This window comes from Rousettus aegyptiacus, unplaced genomic scaffold, assembly GCF_014176215.1.
Source record: "Rousettus aegyptiacus isolate mRouAeg1 unplaced genomic scaffold, mRouAeg1.p scaffold_m13_p_9, whole genome shotgun sequence".
NCBI lineage: Eukaryota > Metazoa > Chordata > Mammalia > Chiroptera > Pteropodidae > Rousettus > Rousettus aegyptiacus.
This window is the reverse complement of record NW_023416312.1, coordinates 56673518-56683541: the sequence shown is the minus strand read 5'-3', so window position 1 is coordinate 56683541 and position 10024 is coordinate 56673518. Positions and strand designations below refer to the sequence as shown.

Sequence of the window (10024 nt, the reverse complement as noted above, 5' to 3'; positions counted from 1 at the left end):
AATAATGGGTCTTAAACTTTTGTATATCTAAAAAATATTTATGATAGTTTAAAAGTGCATATTTCAGTCACCTGGCCTCAGAGATTGTAGTTCTTGGGTATAGTCCAGGAAATTGTGTTTATAATCATCACTGCAAATGTTTCCTATATAATATACACTGAGACCAGGTGTTTTAGATGTGTGTGTACATGCATACCTACTCAAAAGTTTCCTACATAGAATTGTTTTTGCATCCATAATATTTGAGAACTTCTGATCTGATTTACTATTACTCTTTCTTAACCAGTGCGTTGGAGATGAAATTTAAAGTGAAGGGGAGTATGATGGACAGGACACAGGCTGTCTCTAAAGCAGGCAGCTGTGACTCAGATCAAGCCAATTATTGCCATACAGGAAAGGTTTAATATCTCTCTCTCTCTCTCTCTCTCTCTCTCTCTCTCTCTCTCTCTCTCTCTCTCTCTCTCTCTCTCTCTCTCTTCCTCTCCCTCTGTGTGTGTGTGTGTGTGTGTGTGTGTGTGTGTGTGTGTGTGTACATAAACCAAATCAAAGTTTTGGTTGGATTTATCTCAAAGGCAGCTAATGTGAGACCTCTGACCTGTCTCAACTAGCCCTACTCATTTCAGGTTATCCCATTTTTGTAATTTTTTATTATCCTTGCATGTTTTTCTCTTCACTTTGACATTTAATCCTCTCATGTTCTATATGTCAATATGTCCTTTTCAGACATTAAATCTGTCTCCCTAAATCAGCCAAGAGTTCCTCAAAAACAAGGACCACATTCTCTATTTGAACTTTTCTCTATTTATAGTAACCACATCATAAGAAGGGTGGGGGGTTGCTGTATTTATGTTAAAACAATAAATTCCATTCTTGTTTTTAGTTTTTAATGATCATAAGCCTTATAGCCTAATATTAAAATGTATTTGCTAATTATTTATGAAGAGAAAAAAAGTTAATATGCTATATTTTTACTTATGCTTCCCTATGTTACATGTATTTATGCATATAGATCTTTCCTGCCAGCATTATTCTCTCTACATTTCTGCATCACATTATATGCTGTGTTGTGCAAATGTTTCTCCACACTTACTTTTCAAGTGGTTTCTCAGAGCAGATGTTCCCCCAAGTGTACTTTCTTCCTCTTTTACTAGCATTTCTTTCTATACAAACAACAGATTGCTTTTTGGCTGTTCTTTAGATTAAAAAAAGAAAAAAAAATAAATCGCCATTGCAGATGTTTACTTCTCTCTCCCCACCCTGAGATTCTTAGCAAAGATTTCTAAAGAAATGTGCATCCTTTTTTTTTTCTCTGTCTCCCCTGCCTCATTAATATCATAATATAAAGCTTGGCTTTTAAATCATTTCCACAGTGTTATCTTCTTTGGATTTTCTGAACAAAATTTCCTGTTTAGAGTGTTAGCATTAGATGAAAATGTGGTATTCAGGGACTCATGAACAAAATTCACTTGTCTAAGTATCAATCAAATATAATATAATAATTTTATACTAACTAAAATTAAAAGAAGATAATTAAGAATGTTGTTCTTCGTCTGAAGTTAATTCTTTTGATTGTTATCGAGGGGGCTTGTAGGATTAGGAATAAAAACACAGGTGTCAGTGGACTGGGCAAAATGCCATAGATGATAGAAGCTTCGTTCATCCCCTCTTGCGACCACATCAAACTTGTGATGGAAACACAGAGCAAACAGCAAGCAGAGTCACCTGGGATCTAGATGAACAGAAGCCTTACAACTGGGGAGGAAAATAAGATATCACCCTGAAATTATTGGAGGTAGGCTGCCCGGTCCGAGCAGCTGAGTGGGACAGAGGCTATGGTAGTGGAAGCCTGCAGCTGCAGATGTTACTCTTAGAGGGACCATGTCAGGAACTGGACTTTCACATTGATACACTCACTCTAAGCACCAGTGCTGAGTCAACTGTTCGAGGGTGCACCAGGGACGTACAGAGGAACACTAAGTTGTCGAAGTGAGAGCCAGAGGTGAGGTTTTCTCCTGGGCAGAAGTGGTGGCAGTATCTGTTATTCCTTTCTTGAGCCCTCTCCTCTCCAAGTGCGCAGACACAGCATCATAGCTGAGATGTCATCAAACTGGATAACAGAGGTCAATCCACCCAGAGGATTCCCTGAAAATCTGCCTCCCCCAACTCATGCCACCCAACCACATTCAATTGTGTCTTTGGCGAGTCCCGTTCCACTTGCTGAGCAGCTCCAAGACACACTAGTGACAGCTGATCTCGGTTTCTGGCGTGGCCTCTTGAGACAACTGTAAGCATAGCAACTGTGCATTGCTTGCTGAATCTTAACAAGTGGTCCTGGAGGGGCACAGGCTGAGGCTAAAGTTGGCTTGCAGCTGAACCCCTCTCAAGACTGTGCCAGTGGACACCTACTACACAAAGCCACACTAATAAGATTGGGAGACTTAGGAGCTTTGCTTAGTACGTAGAAACAGATACAAAAAGGCAGTCAAAATAGGAAGACAAAGAAGCAGAAACCATATGAAAGAACAGAACGTAGATTAAGGAAAAATGGAGTCAAGGAATCTAACAGTTGCAGAGTTCAAAACACTGATTATAAAGATGTTCAATGAAATTTAGAGAACTGTAGATGAACTCAATGAGAAGTTTAACCCAGAGATAAAAAACATAAAAATGGAAATAAAAATTATAAAAGAGAACCAGTCAGAAATGAAGAACACATTATCTGAGAAGAAGAGTATATTAGAGGGAATCAGCAGAGTGAATAAAAAAGAGGATCAAAGCACCAATACAGAGGATGGGGATGCCAAGGACATTTGATCATAATGGCAAGAAAAAAGTAAACAAGAATATAATAATAATTTATGGCACCTTTGGGACAAAATTAAGGGTAACAACATCCGTGTCATAAGGGTATCTGAAGAAGAACAGAAGTTGATGATATATTTGAAGAAATAATGATGGAAAATTTCCCTAAACTGGTGAAGGAAATAGACATACAATCTGAGGAAGCTCAGAGAATCCCAAATAAGATGAACCCAAAACCGCCCATACCAAGATACATCATAATTAAAATGCCAAATGTTAAATAGAAAGAGAGAATCTTAAAAGCAGCAAAGGATAAGCAATTAGTTGCCTACAAGGGAACGCACATGCAGGGCAGAGTATTTCTCAAAATAAACTATGCAGGGCAGAGGGCTTGACAGAAAATTTTCAAAGTGATGAAAACCCAGGAGCTACAACCAAGAATACTTTATTCAGCAAAACTATTATTTAGAGTTGAAGAGCAAATAAAGAGCATTTCACACAAAAGTAAGCTAAAAGAATGTATCAATACCAAACCGGTATTACAGGAATTGTTGAAAGGACTTCTTTAGGGGGGAAAAATGTATGGTAAACATGAATAAGTAACGGTAATAAAAAATAGGTATTAAATACTGAATATATATATATAATATAATATATATATTAACCACACAATGTAGTTATTTATTATTTATTATCTTACTAGACCTTCTATTTCAAAAATACTTTGTAGTTTACAAAGCATTTTACCTACATTATTTCATTTAATCTTCACACAAGCTAGCATAAGTTGTATTACCTCCAATTTTACATTTAAAGACTGAGAAATAGTTTACTCAAGTTTACATAGTCACCAAGCTGAAGTTACAGGATTCTGACCTAAGTTCAGTTCTTTATTTGCACTGGACTACCCTGCTCCTCTGCCACTTTTATAATGACTTTTAAAGTATCCTCAACTGCATTTTTAACAGCTTTAATGAAATACAATTCAAACATCATACAATTTAGCCATTTAAAATGTATAATTTAATGCTTTTTGGTATTCAACAGAATTGTGTAACCAGCCTTAAAATCTAATTATAGAAGTTTTTTTTCACTATAAATAGAAACATTATACCCATTAGCAGTCGTTTCCTACCCTCCCTCCCTTCAGGCCCTGGAAACTGTTAATCTACTTTATGACTTTATGGATTTACTTATTCTGGGCATTTCATATAAATGTAATTATATGACACGTGGCCTTTTGTGTTTGTTTTTTTTTCACTGAGTACGTATTTGAGGTTTATCTATGTTGTGGCATGCATCATTACTTCATTCCTTTTTATGGCTGAATACTATTCCATTGTGTTTTATTTATATATCCATTAGATGGTAGATATTTGTGTGTTTTTTTTTCATTTTTTGATCATTGTGAATATGCTTCTAAGAATGTTAAATTGCTTCTTTATAGGTAATATATAGTCGGTATTTTTATTTGGTAAGTCTGTTCAAAGGCTGACAGAGAGCTGTACTTGTAGCTCATTTGGGTATCTGAAAAAAGTTGAGTATGACTAGAAGCCTAGAATAAAGATTTTGAAGTTGAAAGTTGAGGTTAGGGTTTTAGGAAGGTGTCAGATTTAGGGAGGCTGTAGAGATCATTTTAAGGATTTGATCTTTTCCCAAAAAGATCATGAAAGCCACTAAAGAGTTTTAATCAAGCTGTTTAAGTGATTTTCTTATAATTCGAGAAAGACTACCTTGGTTATATTGTACAGAAAAGATTGGAGGAGAAGCAGGAGTCTGTTTCAGCTCCACCTTTAGAAAAATATCAAATTCATGCATATCCCTTGCCTAAAACGTATTGCTTAATTTCTTTCTGGTACTAGGGCTTCTCTATAGTAGTGGCAGGTGCAGTGTCCTATGAAGTAATTATTCCTAATGCTCTTAAAATATCCCCCCCCACTTTGATTATAGTACGTAGCCCTTTGCTTTCCAAGTAGAAGTTCCTTGGACCTTTTGGTCTACATTATACTGTCAGAGTGAGAAAGAATATTAGAGGTCTTCTAATCTGATCCCTTCATATTATAGAAAATAAAATGAAGCTCAGAAAGATTATTTCCTCAATGTTGCAGCTGTGTGATTTATGTTTCTTGGCTTCCGGTGCAATATTCTTTTCACTATACAGCATGCTTCTTCTCCCACTTAGCATCCATAATTCAACCATTGTTTGTGAAATACCTATTTTAGGCCTAGAACTTCAAAATTCTGTGCAAATCGTTAAGGCTGTGATTCTTCTTTTCTTTGCCCTTGAGAATTCCTTGAAGTGATTAGCCTTATTTGTCTGAATCTCTGGACAATGACAATAGTATTTAGGGACCTCAGAAACATGACACAGTGTAAAGTTCAACATGATTTGAAATTTTATCCTTAAGAGGGACATCTACTCAAATCCATGTTTCACAGCTTTTTGTAAATAATAATAACAATGATAATAATAATAATAAGTGCAACGTGTCTGTCATAATGTTTGGCACATAGCAAGTATATAACACAGTTAGGAAAAGAAGTTCATTAAAGACAGGCTCAATAAGATTCCTCAGAAAAGGGTGATCAATACAAGCTGAAGGCATTGGAGAAAGATGCATGGAGAAAGCGCACTCTAAATTGGGCTTTGACTGAAGGAAAGCACTGTTTTATTTTCAAGGCCTATAGGGTAAAGCGTAGTTTAAGGTGGCAAAGGAGTCTGGGGTCACATTCTAGAGATTTGCTCATTTTCTTTATTTAACACAGGTTTCAAAGTAACTTTAGAACTAAATGCTGCTGAAAACTTGAGATTTAATAGCTTTTTATCACCAGTGGAAATCTGTGGTTATTTGAAAAATGAATCATAAAGATTAGCAATGTGTTTATTAGTTATATAACATGATTCATAATTTGGAAGAAATCTAGGTGAGTTTTCAGGAGACATTTTATGAACTAAGGTTTTTGGTTCAAATTTTCTCTTTCGTGGCCTTTTAAGATGCAGTTTCTTAGGGAATTGAATAATCTAACAACTTATTTTCTTTTAATGGAAACATTTGTTCACATACAACACATCAGTACAAATATGATTGGTCATACAATTTTCTGATAGATTTGATTTTGGGTCTAATTGCTTTAACTATTACCATGCACCAGCCTTGTCTATTGTGCTCTTTAGTCCTATTCAATGAAAATTCTGGAAGTATTTGAAATTTCCTATGCATTTCTTATGTATTTCACAGAGACCTGAAAGCATGTGGTGATTCTAGGATTTCCCTATAGGCAATTCAAAACAGTGCAGACAAGCTCACCTAATTATTTATCAACATTTGGGGTGAAATTTCAAACAAGATTGTCAAGCGATGAATAAAAATTGAGTATTTTTACTCAAGTAAATATGAAATAAATTTCAGTGACTTCTAAATTTTACAACCTGTGATAAAATACTTAACCTTTTTTATTCTAACCTGCTTAAAAAAACCTGGAAATAATAAAACCACCTACATCACAGGGAGAATAAACCATAAAGTAAATTTGTAGATAAGAAAGAAGTTTGTCACCAGTATATAAAAAGTTTTCTTTAATGAACTCTTACTTTGTAGGGTATTGTTCTGCATACATGTTGCAGTTTTCTAGGACTGCTATAACAAAGTACTATAAACCTGATGCCCTCAAACAACAGAAATTCCTTCTCTCACAGTTATGGACCTTAGTAGCCTGAAATCAAAGTGTCAGCATTCTCACAGCTTCTTCGAAGGTCCTAGGGAAGAATCCTTCTTTGCCTCCTCTACCTTCTGGTTGTTACTGACAATCCTTGGCATTCCTTGGCTTACAGATGTATCATTCCAACATCTGCCTCAGTCTTCACAAGGCCTTCTCCCCTTTGTATTTGAGACTTTATCCAAATTTTTCTTTTATAAGAACACCTGTTAAAATGTATTTCGAGCCCACCCTAATATGACTATATATTAACTTGATTACATCTGCAAAAGTACTATTTCTAAATAGGTTTTAAGTAGGCATAAATTTTGAATTTGGCAGGGGAGGATACTACACAATCCAATAAAAAATTCTAAAATCATTACCTTACTGAATTCTATTAATTTTACAAAGTAAGTATCTGTATTTTTGTCTTAAAGAAATTAAAGTTCAAAGTGATTTGACAAGGTCACAGAGCTTATAACTGGCAGGGTCACTATTCTAGTTTATAGCTGACTGAATTTCAAAAAATTTTAACTCTACAATTATGATATTTTTCTAGCATTATATGAATATAAGAAATTTTAAAACCCCTTATATACTTGAAATTGTGGTAGTGCTTATTTTTATGGAAGATTCATTACAGTACAGCATAGTAACTTCTAGAATTATGCATTTTTAAAATTTTAATACATATTTTAAAAATTGTCTTTCAGAAAGTACCACATAAATTTATATCCATCTAACACTGTAACATTACAATTATATTTTTTCTTTTCTTTACCAAAATGTTAGGTCAAAAATAATCTCCTAAGTTTCAGTCAAGATGGTAGAATAGGTAAACATTGTGCTAGCCTCCTCTCACAACTACATCAAAATTTCAACTAACCTACAGAACAAAACATCAATGAGAATTGCCTAATGTGTAGCTGAACAAAAGTTTTATAAATAAGACTAAACAGGTAGAGGGGCAGAGATATGAAACAGGTTGGCCTCACACCACCTGCACTGGTTGAGAATTGGGGGTTATCTCAGCTTCAGAGGTAACACTGGAGAAGTCAGAGGGCCAAGCCCCACACCAGGTGCTCTGGCCCGAGGCACCAGTGTTGGAAAGAGAAGCCCCCACAAATTCTTTTTTTGTTAACACCTACAGCACCTAGTATTCCTAGGTGGTCTCCCATCCAAGTACTAGCCAGGTCTGACCCTGCTTAGCTTCCGAGATCAGACAAGATTGGGTACATTCAGAGTGGCATGGATGTAGACATCCACAAATTCTTTCTGTGAAAACTAGTAGTTAGTGACTGAGTAAGATAAAGGGCTGAAGGAGTCCCAAGAGCTCCTCTTAAAAGGCCCATACATGGACTTACTCACTGACAAATTCACTTGCTCTGAGCTTCAGTGCTGAGGCAGCAGCTTGAAAGAAGCCAAAGACATACAAGGAGACACTGAGTTGTCTAGTTTTAGGGTGAGGGCTAGAGGGGCAGCTTTCTCCCAGACAGAAGTTCTAGGAGAAGGTATTGTTCCTTTCTTAAGCCCTCCTCCAACCCAACCTGCAGACTCTGGTAGATAGATACCATATCTAATTTTCCATCAACCTGGCTAATACCATTGGCCCTGCCCTGGTGATTACCTGAGACTCTGCCTCGACCAACTTGTGATCCCACCCAGGGTATATCCAGTGACTTTTCAATAGAATAAGCCTGTCTTAGCTCATTCTGCAGACTTTCCTAAAATTTCTCATAGGTTCACAAAATCCAAAGAAGTAGTATCTGGCCTAAGCGTGTCCTGTACCTCTTACTGAGTATCCCCAAGCCTGGCATTAGTGGCAGCCAGCATCAGTTTTTAGCTTAGCTTCTCCCAGGTACCTCCATGCCCAATATGGATGGAAAACATCTGTGGATTTCTTTGTGGCTCATGCCAGTTGGCTCGAGGCAGAGCACAGGCTGCAGATAAACTTAGCCTGTGTTGGAACCCCTCTGTACAGACCCCAGGAGCCAAACACTTAATAGCCAACTTCAGATCAAGGCAGATCTGAAGCCTCTGAGAACACCTGGCAGCCTCTGAGAACAACACACCTAAACGGCACCAGAGTCCTGCTAACATAAATCCTACTCCATAGGGTCAGCCCCTGCACTACAGCTCCTCCACTGTAGCCACTAGCCAGCTGTCCAGTCCTCACAATCAATCAGCCTGAGAGTCAATCTCTCCCACTCATATGCAAACAGCAAACAAAGTTCAACTACAACAGGAAGGCACACTCAACCCATACAAGGAACACACCTGGAGCACTCAGCTGAGGTGACCAAGGAGACTGTACAACTGGGTCACACATGCCACTTACCATATAAAGCAACTCTACTAAGACTAGGAGACTTGATTGTCCTATCTAATACATGGAAAGAAACACTGAGAGAAATCCAAAATGAGAAGACAAAAAAAAAAACAGCAAAATGGAGATAAGAGATCCACTAGATGCAGTGTTTACAATACTGGTTATATAGATGCTTAAAGAACTTAGGGGAAGAATACTTCAACAAAGAGGTATGAAACATAAAAAGGGAGATAGAAAACATAAATAGAACCCATCAGAAATGAATAATGCAATAATTGAAATGAAGAATACATTAGAGGGAATCAACAGCATATTAGAAGTCAAAGATCCAATCAGTGAGTTAGAAGATTAGACAGCAGAAAAGATCCAATAAAAAAAAAAGAATCCAAAAAAATAAGGATAGTTTAAGTGGTCTCTGGGGCAACATCAAGCATACCAACATTCATATCATAGGTGTACCAGAAGGAGAAGAGAAATAGCAAGGAATTGAAAACCTATTTGAAAAACAATGATGAAAAACTTCCCTACCCTGGAAAGGAAATATATACACAAGCCCAGGAAGCCCAGAGAGTCTCAAAAAAGATGAACTCAAAGATGCCCACACGAAGACACATCATAATAAATGCCAAAGGTTATGGACAAAGAGAAAATCTTAAAAGCAGAAAGAGAAAAGCAGTGCTCCCATAGGACTGTCAGTTGATTTCTCAAAAGAAACTTTGCAGGCCAGAAAGGGTTGGCACGTAATATCCAAATTGATGAAAAGCAAGGACCTATGGCCATGTTTATTCAACCCAGCAAAGCTATCATTTAGAATCGAAGGACAGATAAAGAGCTCCCCAGACAAAAAAAAAAAAAAAGGCTAAAGTGTTTATCACCACCAAACCACAATAAATATTAAAGGGACTTCTTTAAGAAGAAGAAAAAAAATAAAAAATATAAATACTATAATGACAATAACTACATGTCTAGTAACAATTAGCTTAAATGTAAATGGATTACATGCTCTAATCAAAAGATGCTGGGTGGCTGAATGGGTGAGACAACAAGGCTGCCTAGAAGTGACTTATTTCAGATCAAAAGACACATACAGACTGAAAATAAAGGGATGTAAAAAATATTTTATGAAAATTGACACAAACTAACAAAAATCTGGGATAGCAATACTTATAGCAGTCAAAATAGACTTTAAAACAA

The 10024-nt window shown here is 36.5% G+C and overlaps 1 pseudogene; it reads right to left on the bottom strand.

The window, feature by feature from the left end:
* Positions 1-7642: 7642 nt before the first annotated feature.
* Positions 7643-7761, bottom strand: LOC118608544 (annotated as a pseudogene).
* Between the last annotated feature and the right edge of the window lie 2263 nt (positions 7762-10024).